The sequence below is a fragment of the Dasypus novemcinctus genome, chromosome 31, assembly GCF_030445035.2.
Source record: "Dasypus novemcinctus isolate mDasNov1 chromosome 31, mDasNov1.1.hap2, whole genome shotgun sequence".
Classification (NCBI taxonomy): Eukaryota; Metazoa; Chordata; class Mammalia; order Cingulata; family Dasypodidae; genus Dasypus; species Dasypus novemcinctus.
The window spans coordinates 45,214,046-45,240,412 of record NC_080703.1 but is presented as its reverse complement, the minus strand read 5'-3'; the positions used below and the strand labels follow the sequence as shown (position 1 = coordinate 45,240,412).

General features: G+C 39.9%; 1 protein-coding gene across 3 annotated transcripts in view; it reads right to left on the bottom strand.

Moving 5' to 3' along the window:
• The window catches only part of DNAJC13 (DnaJ heat shock protein family (Hsp40) member C13), a 137,780-nt gene extending 120,997 nt beyond the window's left edge, over positions 1–16,783 (bottom strand). Inside the window, exon 1 of one of the 3 annotated variants that reach the window (XR_011647845.1) lies at positions 16,644–16,761. The gene's annotated coding sequence lies outside the window, so the exon portion shown is untranslated. Of the gene's footprint in view, positions 1–4,560; positions 7,011–16,643 lie in introns of those variants that run through there. The other 2 variants (XM_058290684.2, XM_023588537.2) reach the window with 2 other exon arrangements.
• Positions 16,784–26,367: the final 9,584 nt, after the last annotated feature.

Sequence of the window (26,367 nt, the reverse complement as noted above, 5' to 3'; positions counted from 1 at the left end):
CAGGGTGTGTGGGGTATGTGGGAACCTCTTATATTTTTTAATGTAACATTTTTTGTGATCTAGGTATCTTTAAAAATATACAAAAATAAATAAATAAATGCTCATAAAAAGAAAAAACTCAGGAAAGCTGGTGTGGTTCAGTGGTTGAGTGCTGGCTTCCCACTTATGAAGTCCCGGATTCAATTCCCAGCCCCAGTACCTTAAAAAAAAAAAAAAAATTCAAAAACAAAAGTCACTCTTACAATGTGGCTTACCCAAACCAGCTTTTTTTTTTAAATGGAAATGTTTTATTTTTAAAGAAGCTTTAGATTACATAAAATTTAAATAAAAAATATAGGGAGATTCCCTTATACCACACCCCTAACCATCTTGTTTTAAACTGTAACTCTACACTCTCCATTCCCTTCTCTCCTGCTCTTTTTTCACCCATAGCACCTTTCCCACTCTAATGTACAATCTATTTTATTTATTATTCATCTAATCCTACTATAATACACACAAAGGGAGGCATTTTTGTCTGTTTAGCTCACTTACAAAATAAGTACTCAGTAAGTACTTAAGTAAATGAATGAAATGCAACAATCCCATGGGCAATTCTAACAGGATTTTTCAGACTTCTGGAAAAGCATCAACTCATACTATGAGAAATAACAAAGACAATCATCAGTAGCAACAAGTTTAGAGAAAACTTTAGTTACCAGAAAAAGAAATTTCTCTTACAGCTAGCTGACATCTTCCTACTAGTGAGTAAGGAGACAGCTAACTATAGGCCTGAAAAAGGTGTGCTATTTTATTTATTTTTCTGGATTGTATATCTTGGATGAGACAAACAGCCAACTAAGATGCAAACATCATCCTTGCCTTCTGTCTAATTTGTAGTAAATGACACTGCTGAAAAGAAATCAGGGTGGCATCTCTGAAAAAGTAAAAGATATATATTTACTGATGATTTTCTCCCTTGTAGGCTATAATTAAAGGCTGGAACAATGGAAGAGAAGAAGACATAAGAAGTGACTGAATGAAAATCAGGACTGAAATTTGGATTCCTGGTCTATAACTTAAGATATCAGAATGACTGACTCTAGAATGAATGAAAACACCAGCCTACACAGAGTTCTTGGGTTAGGACAGATGAAAGGAGAAAGGAGAGTTGATAACATACAAGTAAACTACCAGCTCCCTCTGCCTCAAGGAGCCGGCACCAGATCTTGGTGTATATTTCCATCATTCTCTTCTATTTCTCATTACGCTCTGTTCTTTCCCCCATTTTCCAATCAATTCTATTTACTAGCCGAACTAAAAAAATATAAAAAAAGAGTAAACTACTGGTCAGTTAGAAAAAATACTGGATTTTGCTGCGGAGTACAATGCTGATAGAAAAAATTAAAATGTAGGTGAGTAAAGATGGCAAAAATCAGCACACATGATAATTTTCCTATTTGAGCAAGCAACAACTCTGCATCCAACAATGAATAACAACAACAACAAAAAGGCTAGTAAAACACAAGTACTCTTTGTGGAACATTATTCCTCCATCTGAAAGTCTTGCCCTCAGCCCGGTCTATTCAGGTAAGGGTATATTTGAGAGGTGAAGGAGGGAGGAGATACCCAGGGACTAGCCAACTCTAGAAATAAATGGATAATCTATGCTGCAGAATGTCTGCAGAGCCTCAAAATGGAGATCAGAACAATGCTTGTCCATTCTGAACCTTCATTAAAGTTGGAGGTAGAGAAACTAATCTAAAAATTTATAACATGCCTCAATATTATGCAGTAACTAGCTTTTATTGTATACGCACCGTGTTACAGACTGGGCGAGGCATTTATGCACTTCATCCTCACAACCACCTTGTCATACAGGTAGAATGATCCCCATTTTATTGACAAGAAAACTGAGACAATTAGACTGGTGGCTACTAAAAAACAGAGGAATACAAGAGTTGGAGAGGATGTGGAGGAATGGGACCCCTCCTCTACTGCTGGTGGGATGTAGAAGGCTCCAGCCATTCTGAAAGACAGTTTGGCAGTTCCTCAAAACACTAGCTATAGATTTGCCATGACCCAGCAATGGAATATACCCAGAAGAACTGAAAACAAGGACACAAACCGCTATATGCACACCAATGTTCATAGCAGCATTATTCACTATTGCCAAAAGTTGGAACCAACCCAAATGCCCATCAACATATGAATGGATAAACAAAATGTGGTGTATATATATATACAATGGAATACTACCCAGCTGTAAGGAGGAATACCGTACTAACACATGGGATAACATGGATGAATCTTGAGGACCTTATGTTGACTGAAGCAAGCCAGGCACTGAAGCACAAATACTACATGACCTCTCTAATATGAATTAAGCAAATCAAGCTGTCTCAGACAGCCAGAGACTAGAAGACAGGATTACAGGAAATGAGGGGGAGGGGAGGAAGGTTGTGAGCCAACGCCCACACAGGCAAAATCTACGATAAAGTGGACATAAGCAGGTGTGCAGTGAAAGGAGAAGACGGGGGCATAGGGACACTATCGGGTGGGGCTTTGCAGCCTTGAGGGGGGCCAGGGTTGGGAGGATGGGTCAGATGGTCCAAGGAATTGGGGGGAAGAGTTGGGGGGAAGCAGGTAATCACAGGAGATGTCGGGTATGTGGCTGAAACTATAATGTCGAGAAAACTCTTTAAAAAATATAATAAGGTACTGGTTTAAGGTGTTTGACAGGGTGCATCTGGCACAGGGTGCACCCGGGGCAGGCTTCTAGGGAGTGTGTGAGGGCTCCTCTTGTCAGTGTGTTATATCAGTGGGTGGAGACCCATACAATGAGTGGGAAGGTGTTGTACCCCCATCCTGGGGTGGTTTGATGTTCACAAACAGAGGAGAGGGTGTCTCTTGAGGGCATGGTGGCTCCTAGTGGGGAAGGACAGACATTTGTCAAGCCCTCAGCATTGTTGCAGTATCTATGAATCTGGTCCTTCAAGCAGTAAAGCTTGGTTGTCACTGTGGGCCCCAAGGGGAGGGGGAGAGAGGAATAGATAGATGGAAGAGGGGTAACTGGGGGCAATGGAAGTGTTCTGCATGATCCTGCAATGGTGGATATAGGCCATGTTCACCAGAAATTTATAAAAGTGTACAGTCTAAAATCTAAACCATAATGTAAGCCATGATGCAACCGTAGTTAGCAGCTATGTTTCAATATTTGTACATTAGCTGCAGCAAATGTAACATCCATATGCAAAAAGATCATTGCTGGGGAAGGGAGAAAAGGGTTTGATGTTGGGTACATGAGGGTCCCCTGTATTCTATATGTGACTTTTACTATGACCTAAAGCTTTTTTGAAGACATAACAAAAAAAAAAAGGATGAAGACACTGAGGAAAAAATGGAAAGGATTGCCTTGCCACTGTATACACAGGGGAACACCTATTACAGTGATGGAAGTTAAAATGTCAAAAAAAAAATTTTAATGATATTTTTCATATTTTAATACCCCAATTTATTTTTTACTTTATTAATAGTTTTTTCTAAATTATTAAGTATTCTATTTCTAATCTTTAAACCTATCATTACTATTTCATTTTCTTTATTAATTGAATTTGGCAATATATTAGACTTCATTTTTGAAGAAGTTTTGAATCAAAGAGGGGTTCAACTATGGCAGGGGAGGAGCACTGATGTGGGGTGTCATTGAAGGAGGATGCATGGGTGGGAGGGAGTTCTCCGGAGCATGCATTTAGGGTATATAGATATGTTTGGATGTTCGCTGGGTATTGACATAGTAGGTAGAGTTACACATGACAACTGAGTGAGTGCTGACTTCCCATTTTGGGGAACTCTGTCGCACTCCCTAATGGAGCAGCAACAATCCCCCAAGTGCAAGGGCAAACACAGTGAAGAAGGATGGTCCAATGATGGGCCCTTGATACTGAAGACTATGCTTATGAACCTGTGTGGTTGAAATTTCAATTAGGCCTGGAGCTGCAGGCCATTCTCTAAGCCAAACTCAGCATGCAAATGCATTACCTTCCCTCCACCATGGGACATGAGTCCTGGGGATGGGCCTCCCTGGTGCCAAGGGATTACTACCAAGCACTGGCTGGTGATGCAACTAGAAAAAGACCTTGAATAAAAGGGGGAAATGGTGAAGACAAGTAAGTGCATAAGGCTAAGAGACTTCAAAATGAGTCGGAAGGTCATCAGAAGGGTTGTGCTTACGCACGTCTGAGCAGGATCTCAGAGACAGCCAAAGTAGATATAACCCCAGATAGTGGTGCTCCTGAGGGCTACGGGGATACTAGGTCCTACAGTCATGGCAAATGGTCTCTGGAGTTCAGTACCTTGCCAGTGGGCTCTACCTTGGAATTTGTGCTCCTGAGTGTGATGGAGTTGGACTCAGATGTTACCAATCTACACATGCCTCTTCTGTCACTTTTACTGAACCTGTGGTTGGTGCTGGGATTAGTGTATGCTCCGGAGACTTGAATCTCTGGACTATTCATGTGCCAGCTGGGCCCTGAGTCTCAGCAGAGTTGCAACACCTGCTCTCCAGTTCATTGTACTTACCGAGGTCAGCTAACATGGAGGTGAGGATGGTCAACCATGACACTAGGGAACCGAAAGAGTCTACAACTGCATCCATCAGCCATATGGGCTCTAAGCCCATTCTTGATTTAGAGGTGGAGTGAACATTGCCATCCCAGGGTCCTCAGGATAGAGGAATAAAATATGGATTAGAGTGGACTTACTGGTATTGTACTACAGAACTATTGTGACTATAGCAATGGAAGAAACTGTTCACTGATGTGGAGACAGTGGCCATTGGAGTTGCTGAGGGCAGGGAGAGGGAAGAAGAGATGTGGTATGAGAGCATTTTTGGGACTTGGAGTTGTCCTGAATGATATTCCAGGGACAGATGCAGGACATTATATATCCTGCCATAAGCCCTGAATGGACTGGGAGAGAGTGTAAACTACAATGTAAGCTATAATCCATGCTGTGTAGCAGTGTTCAAAAATGTATTCATCAAATGCAATTAATATGCCACACTGATGAAAGGGGATGTTGATGTGGGAGGAGTGGGGGGGGTGGCAAGTGGGGGTATATGTGGTCCTTTTATATTTTTTAATGTAACATTTTGTGTAATCTATGTATCTTTTAAAAAAATAACTTAAAAAAATGAAAACTGAGACAGAGAAGTTAATTCACTTAATTAAAGTCACATAGGTGGTAAGTGGCTGAACCACGCTTTGAACTCAATCTGTGTAACTCCACAGTCTATGTGCCTAAGCTAAGCTCTACCACTTTCAATCAAATTTAGGAAATCAAATTAAATTCATTCTAACCATGTAATTATATAGGTTTATCTTTTGATAGCACATTCCTGGATTAATTTAGAACTAGCTCCAATTATTATCTTCACCTAGAAAGATTAGGCATTTTTTGAAAACAACTTAAAACCCACACTTTGAAGTGCTGAAATAAATTACTATACTCAACACAGCTCAAAAGAAATAAAAGTAAAAGGAAGTCTCTAAGGCTAAAGCACTCTACCATCTACAAATTAACTTAAAATATTTCTATCAATAGATAAGCTTTTCTATTTTTTAAATGAAAGTGCTCGAAATAAATACATGATAGCAGAAACTTGTTACCAAATATGATTTCAGGATAAACTTTCAGGAGAGTTGAAAAATAGAAAAACACTATTTTGACTAATATTGAGCTTTTAAAATAACCAGATTAATAAGATCTGAAGCTGGGACCTAGTCACCAGCAGTATATTAACTTCTCCAAATTTCCAAGCAAACCTATTTTACACTCTCAGTAAAACCTCAATTATTTTTTATACTATTCATCTACCAAAAGCCAACTGGTCTGGAAACAGCAGTGACTCTTTCAAACCAGGAGGGTACTTCCAGACACACAGATGACTAATTAAAGAAATTAATGGCAATGCACAAAGATCAGAAAAAATGCAGGGAAAAAAAAAACTGGAAGGGAATATTCTTACTAACTATGGAGTTGGAACAACTTCAAGAAGACCAATGGAAAATGAGTGAAGGCAAGTCTAGGGGACTTCTGAATGCCGGATTTAAGCGATGATTCCTCTGCAAAGACCAACTCCAGACACTTCTCTGTAGCAAGAGATCAGAGCTGCTATTCAACACACTAAAATATTAACTAAGGACCAGCACAAGAAGCTACAATAACAAATACACTGAAAGCAGTTTTAGTACTCAATCTATCTACAAATTAAGGGTGGTAAATTTTAAAAACAAGTATTACTTGAAGCCAAAAGTAAACTGTTAACAATTCAGTCCCTGCCAGTTACTAGCTGCATGACTTTGCCTAAAGTTTCAACACTCTGAATCCCAGTTCATCTTCAAAATAGGGATGATAGCACCTGCCTTAATGAGTTGTGGTGAGGACAAATAGCCCAAATAAAGGTTTAGCATGGTGCTTGGCTCAGAATAAGCACCCAAAGTATTAACTACAATCATAACAATTTCTGTACTTTCAAATATACTACCCTAGATAAGCAATAGTTGTTTGGAGTATTTCTATTATCTTTTTTATTTTCAAGTACTGACAGACATTTGTACCTCTTAAGGCAGGGGTTCTTAACCTGGGGTCCCTGGATCCCCAATGGGTCCGTGGGCTTGAATTGGAAATTCAAAAAAAAACATTATTTCTTGTGAGGATGTGTTGATGTGGGTGTGATATATTTATTAAATAATAGTACAGTGGGAACTTAGTATGATTTTTATTTTGATGTAGCTTGTCCTGAGTCCAGTGGATAACTGCCTGCAAAAAGGTTGGTAAGGATGGCAAAGGTGGTTTTATGATGCCGTGGGAAAACTCGCATTTCTAAATGTTTGCCAGAAATGACCATTGAACAGATGTTGCACCATGTTAGGTTATCAGGTATTGAAATTACAGGAAAGTTATAAAATGTAATTTTGAATAATCCTAAAATTTAAAGACGTGCCAACGTTAAGTGTCATAAAACTACCGTCACATTCTGTGAAGTGGTCTGTGGTTTTCACCTGACTGGCAAAGGGGTCCATGGAACAAAAAAGGTTAAGAGCCCCTATCTTAAGGCATTTTGGGGTGGTAAAGATATCACTACTGAATTATTTCATCCTCTCTCAATCTTTTATCCATTAATTTCAATCCTTCTGCTATCCAATCTATATCACCTAGAATGTTTACTTTCAAAAGTAGGTTTTCATTGATTTAATCCGCATTTATGGTTTTTTCCTAACTATTCAAGATAACTACACCAATTTTGAAAGTTAGAGCAATAGACTGCCAGTGACCCCATAATAAGAAAACTGCCAAGATCATTTTATGTGTTTCATAATCTTGCTAATCCTATCTCATGACTAAAGTCAACAGTGGCAGGTACATGAGGGTATCATTTTATCTTTTTTATTCTTTACAATTTATTTTTCACACAAAATGTGAAATATATATGATAGTCCAATATATAAGATAACCTGACACTTAAGTTTCTCTTTATTTCAACTTTATTCCTACACAATTACTTTAAAAGTCAACCTTGGGTAGCAGATGTAGATCAGTGGTTGAGCACCTGCTTCCCATGTACAAGGTCCCAGGTTCAATCCCAGTACCTGCTTAAAAAAAATAAAATAAAAATAAATCTTATTCACTACAATTTAAATATCCCCCACTCAACCTTATAAGGTATCTGGAATTTCAACTATGAGAAATGTTTCTTTATACATATACAACTTAACATTTAAAATTTATGTTGAATAGCTGTAAATTAACTATAGATTGAGAAACTTTGGAAAAAAGAAACTTTATTCCATAAAAATAATTTAATCCCCAGTCAATATCCCCTCTGTGAATATTTAATAACTTCTAGCAGCTCTAAAATTGTTCATAAGCAAAACTCTTAAACAACCACTAATCCTCAATTATTAGTGATGAAAATTTGCATAATTTCTAATATTAAAAAAGTAAGCGCAAGCATCAAGTAGATAATATCAGTGAGTCATGTGTAGGCACACAGCAGATAACAATAAACTGTCCAAGTAATAAAATGCAAAAATTGTTGAATGAGACCTTGCAGCACCAGCATTTGCCATTCTACCAGTTATTCAGAGGCTATGCAAATTAGCAAGAATTTATCTGCTCAAATTAATCACCACTCAAATATCTCCATTCCTACAACAGTATACCACTTCAAATGCTCAAAGACCTACCCTTCTGAAAATGGGAAAAACAAGTTTATAAACAGCTTTTGTTACTAAATTAAGTTAAAAGAACCTCCAATATTTCCAAGTCTGCTCCGCTTGCTTTTATTCTTTGTCCTAATATTACACCACCAACAGAGCATTTTTTTTTTTGCAACTTTTCAGTTTGCTCTTTTGAGAGAGAATAGTATTAACAGTTAAAAAATCAAAATCAGGGCAACACAAGCATTTTGGCTAGGTTCACCTTTTTCAATGAATTCTGAATTTCATGCTTTCACCAACACAATTTTCTCACATTCTCTAATTCATTACTGGCAATAATAATAATTCTTTTGGGATCATTTATGAATGAGAATAATTTCTTAGACAATGCATGATTTTGACACAAAACCAGAGGATCTGAAAGTCTGCTGAGAAGCCACCTACATTAAATTAACATTAAGGACAAAAAGTAGGATAAATAATTGATGCTATAGCAACCCAAGCATATTACAGCTAAGGCTATAAGCAAAAGAATTTGCACACATAGCAAAATTAAGTATATGTGTATAAATGATGTTAAGCAAAAAAACTCAAACAGAGCTTTCATTTCTAAATTTCAAAGTATAAGTATACTTTGAAAAAATATTGTACTAGTGAAGGAAGGAATTGGCTTTAATCAGGACTATTGGCTTGTTTAAAGCATACATTTTCCATGACCAATGAGAAGTAATTTTTACACAAATATGACAACTTTCAGAGAACAAGATGCTAATTTTCCACTTGGAGTTTTAAAATAAAATGTAAGAATAAATTCTACTTTCATTATTAACCTTGCTCTTAAGTAATGAATGAAAACTGAGCTGGCTTAAAAAACATCAGAAAAATAAGATAGATTGATGGATGAATAGAAAGATGGACTGATAGTGATAAAGCAAGTGTAATAAAATGTTAAAATGAAAATCTTGGAGATGGGTATAAAAATGTTTACTGTAAAGTTCTTTCAATTTTGCTGCAGGTGAACATATGTTGGGGGGGAAACAGAATTTGCTTTTATTTTCTGATCTAACTCTCTTAAAATAGAAACATCATCTACCTACTATATTGTGAAGCCACACTTGACAACATGGTAGAAATTCACATGGCAGGAACTAAGTGATGAACTTAATACTTTCTCATACAGCTATACCTTACTGAAAATGCAGGGGGAAGGAGACCCATTGCTAGGCAAAGGAGAACCCCTTAACTGGCCTGCTGAATACCTAGTTTTGTTTGAAACTGAATCACCTCACTAGGTTACTAGAGTTTAAATAAAAGGTAAGAAATATTACAGAACATCAACTTTTCCCCAGATTAAAAAGCTACAGCCAGACTGCTGAAGTCTTAGAATGTGCTGTGTACGGGGATAAACAGCCATAAGAACTTTAACCCTCTTTTTTAATTTTCAACTTTGTGCTTTAATATGTAACTCAAGTATACAAGTTAAAACATTTCCTTCTAAATAAACAAGTCAGTATATGGAATGTGTACAATACCTACTATACAGGGATCTTAAAGCAGCCAAAAAATAGATCACAAGGTAAGGTTTTAGTAAACCCCACCTTAGGTTCCTTAATTTGTTGAAGAAGCTGATAGCTCCAGAGATGTGTCATTAGAGAAAAACAAAACTAGTAGGGATATCAAATTTTAGAGGACAATCATATCTCCAAATAATTGCTCAGAAGTTATTATATAATATCATGAAGACTTTGTATTCATCTGCCATGCCAAAATTAGCTTTTAAAACACACACTACCTTAGGTCAAAAGAACCTAAGATTTCCTTTGCCTTTTTTTTTAAATTGATTCCTTACAGATTAGAAACTGAACACACGTTCTTGAAATAAATGGGCAAGAGGAATTCAAAAGCAACCCTAAATCTGAAGAAACACTTTAATATTAGCTAATGGGAGAGGAAGGGGAAAGAAAACATATTATAGTAGTTAAATTTGTTGGTCTTTTCTATTTATCAATATAAATCAAATACCGGAAAAGATCCCTATCCCTTCGTATTTCACATCACATGTATGCTGATTTCATCAGAGGGAATTATTCATATTTTTTACAAAGTAGACCGTCAACTCTTGTGAAAAAAGGTTTTTCCCAAGAGATGCATTATTGTGACTCTTTCCCTTTCCAAAACCTAAAACTGGCTCAAATATTAACTTGAAAAGAACTAAGTCTGTTCACATAAGCAATTCTGTGAAATCATTGCCATTGTTCACTCACATATTCTTAGTTTATACACATTCTCCTAGTCTTCAAGACCTAATTTCTCTTTCATCTTTGAAGCATCATTTAGTTTATGCAAGAACAATATGCTCTTCTACAACACACAAACAGGTACTTAATAATCTTGCTGTATTTATGCTACATGGGCCCCAATGGGCAAAGAGATTTTCAGCAGCACTGTTTTAACTTGTTGCTCTTTTTCCTATCATTATAATAAATGCATAAGAGGGTACTAAATTACTTAAGAGTACACCAAATACAAACTGAAAAAAAGTTTTACAGTAAGCATCCCAATACCCAAAGACTGTTATTATTAGAGGTTTAAGTGGCTAAAATGTACTTTCACCCAATACAAAATGGCAACATGTACATTTCCAGTTTAGCTCTTTCTGAATTATTCCTATTACTCCCATCTTTCCCCTCACATTTCACATTCATAGAACACTTCCACATCTATCAGTTCACCTAAAAAAGGGGGATGGGTGGGTATTTCCCATTTTAAATTAAACCAAGCAGCTCTACTAAAGTTTTGGGGGTAGAATGGCTTCTCTGGTCTAAGATTTGATACATGTCCAAATAATTCTGTATCTTGAATAGATATATGTGTGTGACAGACAGATGGGGAGAGAGAGAGAGAGAAGTTCCAAAGCACTAGATGACCACGCCATATAAGTCAGAAGTCACTGTATAAGAATTTCAATTTTAGTATAATTTGTATAGAACTTACAAAATACCAAAGAAAATCTCCTACATTAATAACCCCATCAATCCCTCCATTAAGTACAGTTGACAAAATGGGAGCATTAAAATTATTATTTTAGATTGCTTTAAGGGTTTTATTTTCAGTCTGTTAATCAAAAGATAAAACTTTTACTAATCAATTACAAGGGGCATATGCTGAGGATGTGACAATGACGCAGTGTAGTTTCCTTCTAAGCACAGCTTAGAATGCTGAAACTGAAATTCCACTGATTTTAGACTTGCTGCGTTAGAGATCACTCTCCTCATAAATAGTCCATAAAAGTACAACTTAAATATGTAAGCTGCTGGATAAAGTAAAGAGCATGTGAGAATATCTAGCAAATTATGCTTTACTGTCTGAGCCACATTTAATAGCACCTTCGCACAGGTAATTATGTCTTAGCAAAGATGGTCACAATTATGAAGGCTCAAGTTACCTCTGACAAGGATATTCCCTAATCATTGACTCTGAAAGGGGTACCCATGATTAAGAGTCACACTCCACATGACAAAGGAGGGCACTGACTCTGACTGGCACGTGCTGAGCATGTGGACAACGCTGAGGCAGAAAAATGTGTTGAAAACCACTAAGGTTTTGGAAGGCACAGAATGCCACCCATATGGGGCAGTGGATTGTGGATTTAGTGAGGGGGACAGACACTAGGTATCCCTCGATATACAAGACCGTCCCAAAGATTGAAGAATTGTCTTCCATTTAACACTTTTGTATATCCCAGTGGTCATTCACATAGGAAAAAAAACCTATTTATAATTAATCCCAGATTCTAATTCCATTTAAACTATAAATCATAAAGTACTTTCTGCAGGTTTTAACATACCTTAATTTTCCAGGAATGCAACTGCCATGTAAATTTATAGAATTTATTTACCTTATTAATTTCAGAAAACAATGCTGATAGCAACCCCGCTTGTGGTATTTGAATTTTACCAACATAAAAAAATCTGCACCAGTCAACATTTCTATCTGATACCACATATGACTGTTAATGGGTATAGAATTTCTTTCTGGAGTGATAATGTTTTGAAATTAGATAGTGGTAATAGTTGTAAGCCTCTGTTAATACCTATTTTGTAGGTTAAAGGCTTTATGGAATCTGTTTTGTATAGCAACCACTGAACTGCACACTCTAAAATGGATGAATTATATAGCTCAATAAAGCTGCTAAAAAATGTTTCCAACAATTTTTACGCTACATAGGTGAGATATCCAAGTGGAGATTTTGGGTTATTAGTTAGGTGTGGAATTTTAGCACACTGAGAAGAAATTCATAATGATGATATAAATCTAACAGCTTTTAACAATATTTTGGTTTTTAAATTCAGGGAAAAGAAAGAGAGATTCCTCAAGAAGTGAAGAGAAGAAAGTAGGCTCAGGATATCCTGTTCCCTCAAGCTTGTATCTGAATTGTTATTTCTTCTTCATTTTTGAAAGATATTTTTGCTAGGTATAAATTTCTGGGATGACAGTTTTTATTCCTATTTAAGATGCTGCTCCATCATCTTCTTGCTTGCGTGGTTTCTCTGCTGTAACTCTCATCTTTGTTCCTCTTTTCTTTGGCTGTCTTTGAGATTTTCTCTCATGTTCAGTAGTTTGAATATGATATGCCTATATATGGCATGGTTTAGTTTGCTTTGGTTTAGGATTTTGGGGAGAGTATTTATCCCTTTGTTCTCTACTAAGCCTCTTGGATCTGTGGTTTGATGTCTGACAATAATTTTGGAAAATTCTCTGCCATTATTTCTTTAAATATTTCTTCTGTTTACCTCTCTTCTTCTTGGATTCAAATTACCCACATGTTAAAAGTTTTATATTGTCCTCTAGTCCATCCTTTTTTTTTTTTCCTTTTCTTTTCTTTTTAATTCTGTTTCATTTTGGGTAATTTCTATAGCCTATCTACAAGTTCAATGATGCTTTACTCATTGAATCTACTGATGAGCCCAAAGGCTTCTGCATCTCTTTTATTATTTTTTATTTCTAGCTTTTGTCATTTTATTCTTTCTGTTGGTTCCCATTTCTGCTGAAATTACCCACCTGATCTTTCATGTTCTCCATGTTTTCAGTCAGTGTCTTTAAAACATTAACCATAGCTATTTTAAATGCCCTTTCAGATAATTAGCATCTGTATCATCAATCTGAGTCTGCTTCTGATGACTGCTCTTTCTCTTGCGTCTTTTCTTTATGTTTTTGTATGTCTCATAATGTTTTGCTGAAAGCTGGACATGTTGTGAAAGACAAAAAAGCTTGAGATAAATAATTTTCTTGACTAGAAATGGACATGCCTTTTCTTTGCTAGGCCTTTACTGCAGGGTTTGTATTAATCTAGTTAGGAATTGGGCTGGGTTTGTAATTTGTTGTTCCTATGGTTATTATCTTCAGTCTATTACAGGCTACAAATATCTGTAGAAATAGCATTTGTCAATAGCATATGTTTACTAGAACAATGTCTGATTCTACATGCTGTACCTCTGAGGTCTCTGCATAATCTTGTTTCTCTCCTGTAGCTCTGCTAGTAGTATTCTGCCGTAAGGTCTAGCAGGGTCTCCATACTGATGAAGACTCAGTCTTGAGTACATATTGCACTCCTGGGTCTCAGGGGTGTGGCCTTCTTGGTTCTCCTGACCTACCCTGGCTGCTGTTGTGGCCTCTCCCCCAGGAGTTATATTCTTTCCCCCTTCCTTTTTCTTCCCCCACTCAATGAAAGTGTCCTTGTTCCCCAGAGGAGAAGAATCAGAGCAGAGTTCCTGATTCTCCCCTGAAAGCTCTGTTGCTATTCCCCTTCTCCAGGTCTATACCACATTAGACACCTTTCAGGGTTCTTTCTGATCTTTTCTATGAATACCCAAGATTGGTAGATAAAAAGACCGCAGAAGAATGTTGGTTCACCAAATTTCTGCAGGCTCCAAGGGGTTTAACAGAGTTTAAAATCCCAGTGGGGACTTAGCCTTCATCAATTTGTTAACTATTCTAGCTGAACTCTTCTTCCCAGTGTCTGGTTGTCTAATGCAGGTGAATGCATGTTTGTGTCTTCCCTCTTTCTGCAGGTGCTCTGTATCCTTAAATTCTGGGCCAGTAGTGTGTCCTGCAAACTCAGCTCTTTGACAGATTCAAAGAAAGCCATGAATCTGTAGTTAGCCTGGCTCTTTTCCGCTGTAACGGTGGGAGCAAAGCTTCTTTCAATTCTTTACATCCTGGGAAGGAAGCCAGAAGGCATTTTTATTATTTATAAACTTTTCAGGATACTAAAGGAGGAGTTATGAAACTTCAGTATAAAAAGGGAGGCTTTATTAGGTGTGATAAGGTTAAGAAACACAGACTTCAAGAATCTCTCAAAACAGCTCTCCTTTAGCCACCGCCAAACATTACCATCAACCCGTCAAAGGTTAGGCCTAAAACTACTAGTAGCAACCCAATATGCGGGGCATTTTATCAGCTTAGCCTGGCTTTTATTTTGCTTAACTTTAAGCACTTCAATCACAGAAGCAGGAGAAAGGTAGTGAAACTGAAACCTCAGATTCACCTGTGTAAACAGCACTGGTTGAGGAATGGAGGTATTAGTCAAAATACATCCTTTTTTATTTCAGTCCTAATGTAGTACAAAGATTCCACTATCAATCTTTTAGCAAATTTAATAAAGCCAGTATTGTTACAGTTCCAGTTTACCAGGGCAAATGGCTCCTATTTAGTTGTGGATTAAGTTTGGTTAATACAAATACAAATAATACAAATAATACAAATACAAAGTCTTTCATTCTTTCCGTGATCCCATAAACTGTTTTTCACTGATGACTCCCATATATTTTAGACTATGCATTACTACCACTTTACCAAAAGGAAGAGGAATATCCATCGCCTCCCAAAGGTATACAAATGCTGACTTACCCGTGAACTGGACTCTCCCTAAGGTTCTCTACATGAGGCTCTTAATAACCCTCCTCCTCCTCTTTTCCTCCCCTAATAGTTCTACTTCCTGTTTTCAAATAGGAGACATATTTGAAACAAGAACTTACGTTTTCTGAATACATTGAGGTATTAAAACCATGAGCTGAATTTAAGATATAGCCACTTAAATATTGTTTCCTATCACATTAAAAATATTAACAAGGTGCCAATGCCAATGCTAGATTAGGTCAAACAATAAAACTCTCTCCAGAAACCAAGGAAATGTGCAATCAAATCTTTTTCGGATACCGAATTTCTGATTAAGTAGTTTCTCTACATTTCCTTCTCTTTAAAAGGCAAGTGTTTCATCTTCCCCACAGACTCGGAATACTGGTGAATATACCACCACAAACCCTGACTACAGTGAGTAATTTCCTGTTGACAATACTTCCAAACTTAAAAATCTATCAGGTCCGTAAAGTGAGAGAGAAAATAACAGTAATAAGGACAATCACTGGGGCAGATATCCTGAAACTTTACTTCTTTTCCAAGACACTACAAAGCAAGAGCCCGAAAGAATCGACCAGAACAAAGCTCCTCCTAGAAGGGGAAACAGGTAAAGGCGCTGCTTTCCGAGGGGAATGAGGCTGAGCTTCAAAGCAAAAAGGAGCGAGAAGTCACTGCTCTGGGAGACCACCACCGCCACATCTGAGGGCGATTTCTACTTTTTTATTGCCCTTAAGCAGCTAATAAAGGAAACAATCTCAAGCCAAGAGTGGCTAACTGAGCCTCCGACTGGAGATCACCCCAGGCAGGCACTCATCTGAAGTCTTGCGGAGGCACTGCAGCCCCTCCGCCCCTCCCACGTCCCGTTCAGGAGCAAAGCCCCGAAGGCCTTGCAGGAAGGAAAAGCCTGAGGGGGAATCCTGGTTTAGGAAAGGTGGGGGGCGGCAGGGAAGCCGTGCGCGCACCCCACTTCCCAACAAAGCGGAAGACGGCTGAGCAAAGAAATGCAGAGTCTTCGGGGGAGGGCGCGGGGGAGCGGTGGGGGTCGCGGCACCCAGAAGGAACTCAGCCCCGAGGGCGGAGCCCGGGGCGCGGGCGCGCGGCGAGGAGCGAGGAGCGGGGCGCGGGCGCGCGGCGAGGAGCGGGGCGCGGGCGCGCGGCGAGGAGCGAGGAGCGGGGCGCGGGCGCGCGGCGAGGAGCGAGGAGCGGGGCGCGGGCGCGCGGCGAGGAGCGGGGCGCGGGCGCGCGGCGAGGAGCGGGCGCGCGGCGAGGAGCGGGCGCGCGGCGAGGAGCGGGGCGCGGGGCCGGGGGCGCGCGGCGAGGAGCGGGGCGCGGGCGGGGGAGCCGGCGAGAGGGGGCGGGCGGCCCAGGGCGGCGCCCGGGCAGGGCGCGGGGGCGGGGGCGGGGGCGGCGGGGGTGCCCTGGGACCGCGGCCGAGAGCGCCCCCCGCCCCGCCCGGGCCTTCCGGGCCACGGCGCGAGACGGCGCGCGGGCAGAGCCCGGTCGGGTGCCGGGGGTCGGCGTTACCTTCGCGGAGCGGCCGAGGCTGCAGCCCGAGCTCCTCCCGCCGCCGGCTCTGCGTCCAGGGTGCGGGGAGGCGCCCCGCGGCCTCCGCCCTCACGGCCTGCTTCGCCCCGCCGACCCGGAGCTCCGCGGCCCCCCGCCCTCCGCCCGCTCCCGGCCCCTCAGAGGCCCGCTCTGGAGGCCGCCATCTTCGCGCGAGCCCCGGCCCGGCGCGCGCCTGCGCCCCGCGGTCACGGGGCGGTCAGCTGACCCGGGCCGCCGCGGGCGGGGACGCGGGCGGGGGCTGGGCGGGGGAGGCCGGGACGCGCCCCGAGCGGCGTGGGCGGGAGGAACGCGGCCCTGGGGGCGGGGGGCGGGAGGCGGGAGGCGGGAGGCGACCCGGCCCTGTGCGAACTGAGGACGCGCCCTCAGCAAGGGGGGTGGGGGCGGGAAGCGGCCCTGGGCGGCCTGAGGCCGGGCCTGGCGGGTGGGGGACTCGGCCCTGGGCGGCCTGAGGCCCGGCCCTGGGGCAGGCGAGTGACACGGCCCTGGGCGAGCTGTGAACCGGCCCTGGGCAAGTGGGGGGCGGGACGCGGCCCGAGCCTCTGGGCGTGCGAGCTGCTGGCGTGCAGCCGGGGTTTCGCTTTCCGGATCCACTCAAGTCCTGGTGGGAAGCATCACCCCAGCCCCGGACCTCACGGGCCGGGGAGCCTCCGCGAGGCGGTCGGAAGCCTCAGCCTGCCCCTGGGTTGGCGGAACTGCGAGCCAGAGGCCCCCTGCTACCCCCAGGCCCAGCACGAGGGTTCTGCAGGGTTTAAGGTTTACCGGCAGGCCGCGCGGGCCAGCGCTTCGGGAATGCGGATGGCTCTGTGGGTGTGGGAGTGCCCTGACTTAATACTTCAGCTCCCATTTGTGGTCATCTAGTCATATGTCACACTACTTTATCAACTCTGCGATAGGAATTATCCTCCTTTTACGGAAAAGTTGAGGCCCAGTCCTACAGCAGTGGACTCGGTGTTTGAACCCAAGCTAGGTGACTCCAAAACTGCCATTTCTTTGAACATATTTGGGAGTGGAGGGGAAAGGAGGATGGGATAGTTGAAAAGTGGAGATACTGGGACAAAGGCTCAGCCGGAATTATATGTTACCTTTGGACAAAAGTTTAACAAAGGCCAGACCTGAGCTCTAAGGACCCCAATACAAAAATAATTGATTTGGCAGCAAATTTTAAAAGATGATGGTATAAGGTGATTTGCATGAATACGTTATTTTATGAGGACAAAAGCACTGTTAACGGGGTTTAATACTCATTCTGCAAAGAAATTCTGAAATTGTGGCTTGTTTGAGAAATGGCAACTGCAGGATGAAAAATGTAGGTCATGATTCTTACTGATTTTTTGTTTCTTGACTGTTGACCTTTTATCCTGTCTCAGAGCAGAAAGAGACTTGCATTTATCCTTAGAATAGACTTTACTGTCCAGGAGCAGTAGGGTAAAATAAGAGGAAGTGCCAGGAACAGCTGGGTGTGGAATAGCAGGACCCAGAGAAGGGAGAAGAAAAAGAAAAACAGAAGGGTTCAGAAATGTATGTATACGTGGCGTTTTACAAGCTCTGTCACCTTCTAATAATGCCGGGTGAGTTTGAGGAAGCATACCCAGTTATTCCAAAGGACCAGATGCTGCACCAAGATTCAGTTACAGGATTTATAGCATCAAGACCTGTGAACTTTGTCGCCGTTCAGTATGTGGGACAGAGAAAATACATTCTTCTGGAGAGTTTGGTTTTCTTTTTTGTTTTTCCTGTTCCCACTTCTGTGTGACATCCCTTTAGGTATTAGCCAATACAACTAATCAAGCCATGATTCTAGTATGTCCAACTGTTGGTGTTGCTAACAGGATGTGGCATCAAGCCTTTCTCACTCCCCTAGTTGCTTTTGATTGGGATTTGCACAAGTATCCTTCTTAAAACAAAAGAAGTAACACGAGAGTCACAGGAGTTAGACTCATCTTTTTTTTTTAATTACATTCAAATATTTACTAGTCATCTACTGTGTGTAAGCCACTGTACTAGGAGATTGGACAGAAGACTGGTCTCATTTCCTTTTTCTTCTCAGTCACTTTGTCCCCACTCTTTTTTAATAAAGTTTGATAATTACAGGGTAGAACCTCAAACTTCTCTTTATGGCTTTATCTTATTTATGCGAAATGGAAGTTTGCATTAGCTTCTCTGATGCTGTTTCATTATACAGATATATTAAACTTACAACCAAGAAAGGGGAACTTCGCAGAAGATGTGCTTCCAAATTATGAGATACACAAGTACAGAAGACACCAATAGCTTTTATCAGTGGGCTAAGTTAACATATACGGCAGAAGAGATTTAGGGTTTGAATGAGCTCGTTAGACAGGTAGGCCCTTGCTTATTAGAATTCCCCATTGCTACTAGGTTGAGCATACTAATCGCATCAATGCCCAGATCCAAAACAAATCTTTAAGAATTGCATTCCACTCAGCAATATTTGAACTGCATTTCCTTTAAATATGCAAGACTGCACAACTGTGGTTTCAATACAGTAGCCATTAACCCCGAATGTTTATTGAACACTTGAAATAAAATTACAATTGGATTTAGTATGAGAAAATATAAAATATATTAATAATTTTTATACTGATTACATGCTGAAATAATATTTTTGGATATCTGTAAGGTTAAATAAAATCCATTATTAAAATTTCACTCATTTCTTTTCACTTTTAAAAAATGCGGTTGCTAGGAAATATAAAATTATATGTGTGGCTCCCATTGTATTTCTCTTGGGCAGTGCTGCTGTAGAAGGTTGTGTCGATGCGTAACTGTGGCAGAGATCTCTTCTCATTAATGGATGTTGATGTGCTTAAAGCTCCCACAGAATCCTGGTCAACTGGTCTCCATCGTAAATAACGTGGTTGTTTGACTCCAGTTGTTTTTCTCCAGGTTTATGTGTATATATACATATAGTTATATACATATATATATTCACTGCTTTCCTCTTTTACAATAAAGAAATTCACATGTCAGAGCTAGAAAATATATATATATAAAACTAATGATGTATTGTGTTCCTCTATACCTTACCAATAACTGTGCAAAATTAAAATTACTGACATCTAACAAATTCTAACACATGGGCATTTATCTGTACAATCTGTACATACATAGTTTGCACAACTTTTAAAAAAATCAAGCCTGCTTCCCCTGCTCACTAAATTCTATCTCAGGAACTATAATTTTATTGTTGATGTGAATAGAAACGTCTTTTAAAAAATATGAGGATATTGAACTTACTTTGTATTAATGAAAAACATACTTTGATTTCATTATAGGAAATAATCTAAATCTGATCGTATTTTAAGGAATGAAGATGGAAAATAAAATACCTGCTGTGTGGTTTAATAATTTGAAACTATTATTGAAATGTTAACTGGTTAAGGAAAAGCCCTCTCTGTGTCCTTTTCTCTTACCAAAACAAACCACCTGGTTTCTTGCAATGTATACACTGATGAGGATTTAAAATTCAGATGTTCTTACTTTTATAGGTATACGTTAGTAAAATAAAATTTTATTTTAAATGTTCTTATTTTTAAGACTATTTTAAGGGCCAACTAGTAAATTCAAAAACTTCCAGCCAGTATTGACAGATTTGAGAAAAATCTAGAGCCTTATGCATTTTTTTTCCTCAAGTGTTTTGAAGTGAACAAGATTTCCTGTCCACTGTGAAATGATTACATCCAGACGTTTTGGGGTTTTTTCCTCATCACCAGCACTTGAAGGAAATATAACATTGTAAAAAAAACATCACAGGCAGGCCCCCTACCCTTTTCTAAGCCTTAATTCTCTCATGTAAACTAGATGTGAGGGTTAGATAGGGCAATTGGGAGCACGCAATGACTTAATTCCCTTACTCTAGTTAAGATTAGACTCTCCAGCTTGTTTATATAATCCTGGTGCTTGAATTTCCTCTAAGCAAAGCAAATTTTCTACAGTTCTGGTAAGCAAGATTAATGATGGAAGGTAAACAGATTTAGACTATTGTCAGTAAAAGCAGGGAAATTCAAGTGTTCATCTATGGCAATCATAATATCACTTGGGTCTCTGTAAATACTCATCATGAGAAATCATAAAATAGATCATGCTAAAAAGGTGTCTTTTTAAATTTCTTACAAGAGAGGTGACTTACTAAAATCATACATAAATGCTAACAGTACAAAAAAGATCTGTAACTCACCCTGCAGCAGCCTGCACCCACGTCTAGGACCCTGTACTTATCTCTTTTCTTGTTTCTTAATAGACTCTTTACTCACTTGCCTACTCTATGGTGTGTCCTTAAATTCTTTTACATGACATAAGCCAAGGACCTAGAAGCCCAGAACCTAGAGCCTTCTGCTAGCAGATATCCTAACCACGAATCGAAATTCCATGCTTTATTTATCCACCACAATTAGATAGATAGATAGATAGATAGATAGATAGATAGATAGATAGATAGATAGATAGATAATTGATTGATAGATTTTTTGAGGTGCCACCGCTGGGATTGAACCCGGAACCTCACATGTGGGAAGCTGGAGCTCAACCATGGAGCCACATCAGCTGCCATGAGTTGGTGTTTTCATTTGTTTGCTGCTTGTTTGCTTTTGTTTTTAGGAGGCAACAGAACTGAACCCTATATGGGAAGCAGGCAATCCACCACTTGAGCCACATAACCACATCCACTCCCAGTCCACCACAATAAATATTTGAGAAATGATTAATTAAAATTTGACCATAAAAAAGTACTTAGAATGTCAAAGACTTCTTCACATACAAACCAAGATGAGTAAACATCCTTTAAAGCTAATTAGGGGTAATGGATGCTTTTTTTTTATTTTGTTTTTTATTTAATTTTTTTTTTAAAAGATACATAGACCACAAAAAATGTTACATTAAAAAATACAATGGGAAGCAGACTTGGCCCAATGGATAGGGCGTCCGCCTACCACATGGGAGGTCCTCGGTTCAAACCCTGGGCCTCCTTCACCTGTGTGGAGCTGGCCCACGCGCAGTGCTGATGCGCACAAGGAGTGCCGTGCCACACAGGGGTGTCCCCCGCGTAGGGGAGCCCCACGCGCAAGGAGTGCGCCCCGTAAGGAGAGCCGCCCAGCATGAAAGAAAGTGCACCCTGCCCAGGAATGGCACTGCTGACACAGAGAGCTGACTCAACAAGATGATGCAACAAAAAGAAACACAGATTCCCAGTGCCACTGATAAGGATAGAAGCAGTCACAGAAGAACACGCAGCGAATGGACACAGAGAGTAGACAACTGGAGGGAGAGGGGAGAAACATAAAAAAAAAATTATGTTTAAAAAAATATATTTATATAAGGTTCCCATATACCTCACCCCCCACCCCCAGCCACTCCTCCCACATCAACAACTTCTTTCATCATTGTGGCACATTCATTGCATTTGGTGAATACATCTTGGAGCACTGCTGCACTGCATGGATTATAGTTTACATTGTAGTTTACACTCTCCCCAGTCCATTCAATGGGTTATGGCAGGATATATAATGTCTTGCATCTGTCCCTGCAGTATCACTCAGGACAACTCCAAGTCCCAAAAATGCCCCTACATCACACCTCTTCTTCCCTCTCTCTGCCTTCAGCAACTCCTGCGGCCACTGTCTCCACATCAGTGATAAAATTTCAACCATTGCTTGAGTCACAACAGTTCTATAGTAGAATACCAGTAAGTCCACTCTAATCCACATTTTATTCCTCCATCCTGTGGACCCTGGGATGGTGATGTCCACTCCACCTCTAAATCAAGAGGGGGCTTAGATCCCACATGACTGATGGATACAATTAATGCTTTTATCCTATTTATTTTGTCTAAAAGTTCATTGCAACTGGAAGGAAAGAATGTCTATCTGTTGATCTTGGATAATGACTTATTCATATTCATTTATGTTCATTTGAGAACATAAAACTTCATTACACAATTAAATTCTTGCTTACTTTGAGTATGTAAGGATTTGACTCCTATATCTGTGTAAAATTTAATTTTGCCAAGAAAACGATGATTCTTTTTTCTTCTTGTAACTAGCAGTAAATGAAAAGCCATTTACTTAGAGTAAATGAAAATAAAACTGATAAAGGAAGTAGTACTTCAAGCTTCTAAATGTACTGATTCTCAAAGTCACATTGTGGATTAAAAAAAATAGTAAATCAGTGTAAAAAAATAAAAAGCACCTAATAACTGCAATTTGCAAAAATATGACTAATATAAAAGTAACACACATGTTTAATTTCAGTTGTCTTTTTTTTAATGGTGCACTTACTTTGGGTGTATTACAGATCTGCCTAGTAGACAGCCTTTGTGAGATGAAAACAGTGTGCTCTACTAGAAAGAAAAATGGTTTAGTTATAGTAATTGAGGTATCACTTTTTTCCTATTTATTACTTTTCAAACAATGTATTATCTTACTTGAGGAAATAAATTTTTACTGTTATCCACGCTATATTTTGTAATATATTTTGTAATAGTCACATTCAATTTCATCACTTATTGGCTACTTAACCTTTCAGCCTCAATTTCCTTGTTAATGAGAAGAGGGAATTTTTATACATATCAACAACAGTTGTTTAAATAAGAGTCAAGATATAGTATGTAATGATGGACCAATATTATTTAATATTATAAATGCATGTAATAGAAGAATAAAAATATTTAGCTCTCAAAAATGAGAAAAGGGAGATGGGGATGATTTAAATGTGCTAAATCTTCATCTTTCCTAAATTAATACTGTATAATACTGTATAAATTTTTAAAATCAAGAAAGGACAGAAAGGACTTTAGGGATCTTTCAGCAAGTAGCAGTCTTATTCCATAACGGTGAACTTCCTTCCTTGTTTCCGTTTGCACCTTTTGTTCCCTTTATAATTCTAAAAGCAGATAATGCAACATTTCCAGAAGACTCAATTACCCAATAGGCAGCTTGAGCAAGGGCTTAGGATACCACAGAAAACAAAACTTGAAGAGGACTTTCTAGTTACTATAGTAATCATCAAAATAATAATCATGAGAAAAATCAGAACTTTGTTGGACTTCTTCACTTATTTCATGTGTTCAGAATTGCTTTTTCTGTTGTGTTTTTGGAGGCCCCCTAATCTTTTCAAAATTGAAGACCTCTAATGATCTAAACCCAGCTCTGAGTTGGGGGGATTTTTTAAAAGCCTGTGAATCCATATTCAGGGAACGTGATGAGTTATATAACTATGTTGGAAATGGGAGATCCAAGGACAGTTATGAGGGCGTTACTGTGAATTGAAATTCACTTGGGCCTGGCACTAGGTTTCAACAACCTGTTAACTACTTTTAACCCCATTTGCCAGATGAGGAAACACCCCAAGCCTCAGGGAGCTTATGTGTCAGAATTAAAATTTGGATCCAGATTTGCTTGGTTCCAAAGTCTAGGATTGTGCAAGAGTACTCAGTGACTGTGTTTATCTATAGGTGAAATGGTGCACCTTGGGTAAATGGAATGAACCGACTTAAATCCTCTTTTGATCCTTCCTCCTTCCTCCTTAGGAACTTTAGGACTTTTTGCCATGACGAGAAAACTGTGTAGTGATTATTATAATTATTACTTTCATGGGTTGAAGAAAAGATGCATGATGGTAGTCACAGAAAAATTATAAAATTATAAACAGTGAGAGTTTCTACTTGAGAGAAAACATACATATTAATAGTTATTTAGAAGTTCTGGAATTAGTTTTTTCCTAAGAGTTATATATCATTTCCCTGCTAAGGATTTTCCAACATGTAAAGAAGTCTCCATGTATAGGTTGCTTTGGGTCAGCTCCCTATTTATGGTCTAATAACAGATTCTTTCAAAAATCACACAGATAGTCTAGGATTGAGGGGCTTTTAAAATTCACTAGCTCACTAAATTTTTTTTTTTTAAAGTTTTCTTGTGCTCTTTTTTTTTTTTTTTTTTTTTTTAAAGATTTATTTATTTAATTTCCCCCCCTCCCCTGGTTGTCTGTTCTTGGTGTCTATTTGTTGCGTCTTGTTTCTTTGTCTGCTTTTGTTTCTTTGTCCGCTTCTGTTGTCGTCAGCGGCACAGGAAGTGTGGGCGGCGCCATTCCTGGGCAGGCTGCACTTTCTTTTCACGCTGGGCGGCTTTCCTCACGGGCGCACTCCTTGCGCGTGGGGCTCCCCCACGCGGGGGACACCCTTGCGTGGCACGCGGTGGCACGGCACTCCTTGCGCGCATCAGCACTGCGCATGGCCAGCTCCACATGGGTCAAGGAGGCCCGGGGTTTGAACCGCAGACCTCCCATATGGTAGACGGACGCCCTAACCACTGGGCCAAAGTCCGTTTCCCAAGCTCACTAAATTTAATATCCTTTTTCTTTTTTTTCCCTATATACTCTTAGAAGTGGTATCATATTTTCCTTCCTGTGAGTTTCATTAACCTGTGTGTCAGTGTGTAAATACTGATTACTGTAAAAATCATATGTTTTTTACAGGAAAATCATATGTTTGCCATAAGACATATATTATATGTTCTATGTTCTTATACATTATTAATTATATAATACCTTATATTATATATTATTTTTATTGTATTATATACAGTCACTCCTCATTATTTGAGGATTCCATTATTTGTGAATTTGCATACTCGTTAAAATGTGTCTGTAATCAAATCAATATTCACAGTATTTTCACAGTCCGGAAAAATTGAGTCATCTGATGTACACACCCTGCCAGCTGAGATCAGAGAATGTGATGCTTGGTCTTGTTTTCAGCTCTCATACTGTAAACAGGTGTCCTTTTTTTAAAAGATTTTTAAAAATTTCTCTCTCCTTCCCCTCCCCCAGCTGTCTGCTTTCTGTGTCCATTTGCTGTGTGTTCTTCTGGGTCCACTTGTGTTCTTGTCAGAAGCACTGGGAATCTGTGTCTCTTTTTGTTGCGTCATCTTGCTGCGTCAACTCTCCGTGTATGCGGTGCCACTCCTGGGCAGGCTGCACTTTTGTTATGCAGTATGGCTCTCCTCACGGGGCACACTCCTTGCGCACAGGGCTCCCCTACACAGGGGACAACCCTATATGGCACAGCACTCCTTGCATGCATCAGCACTGCGCATGGGCCAGCTCCACACAGGTCAGGAGGCCCTGGGTTTGAAACCTGGACCTCCCATGTGGTAGGCGGATGCTCCATCCATTGAGCCAAATCCACTCCCCAAAGTGTTCTTTCTGTGGTATATTTAGTGCCAGGTTTTTGCATCTTTGTGTTTTATATTGATTTCACTGTTAAAAATGGCACCAAGTGGTGTGCTGAAGTGTCGCTGGTGTCCTAAGCACACAGCTGTGGTGTGCTCCAAGTACCTGCCCCCACTGATGAAACTTGCTTAAATTTATACTCAGAAGCTTTGTGCAAATGTTGCTCTAAAATATTCTGGAGTCAATGATAATGTTTCTAGATGGGGTTAAATGGGATGTCTCTAAAAGGGCTGATGATACAATGAACTTTCTAGGGAATCACTGTACCCAAATTTAAGGAGAAAGCAAAAGAGATAAGGTGTCTGTAAACAGAACTCCAAAAAGACAAGGTTATATATTGATGGGTTGAGAAAATGTGACCAGAGGCTCCCAGGAACCCAACCCTATATTTCCTTTGGGGTAATGATTCAGTATTCACTAATTCAGAGTTCACAGTGAT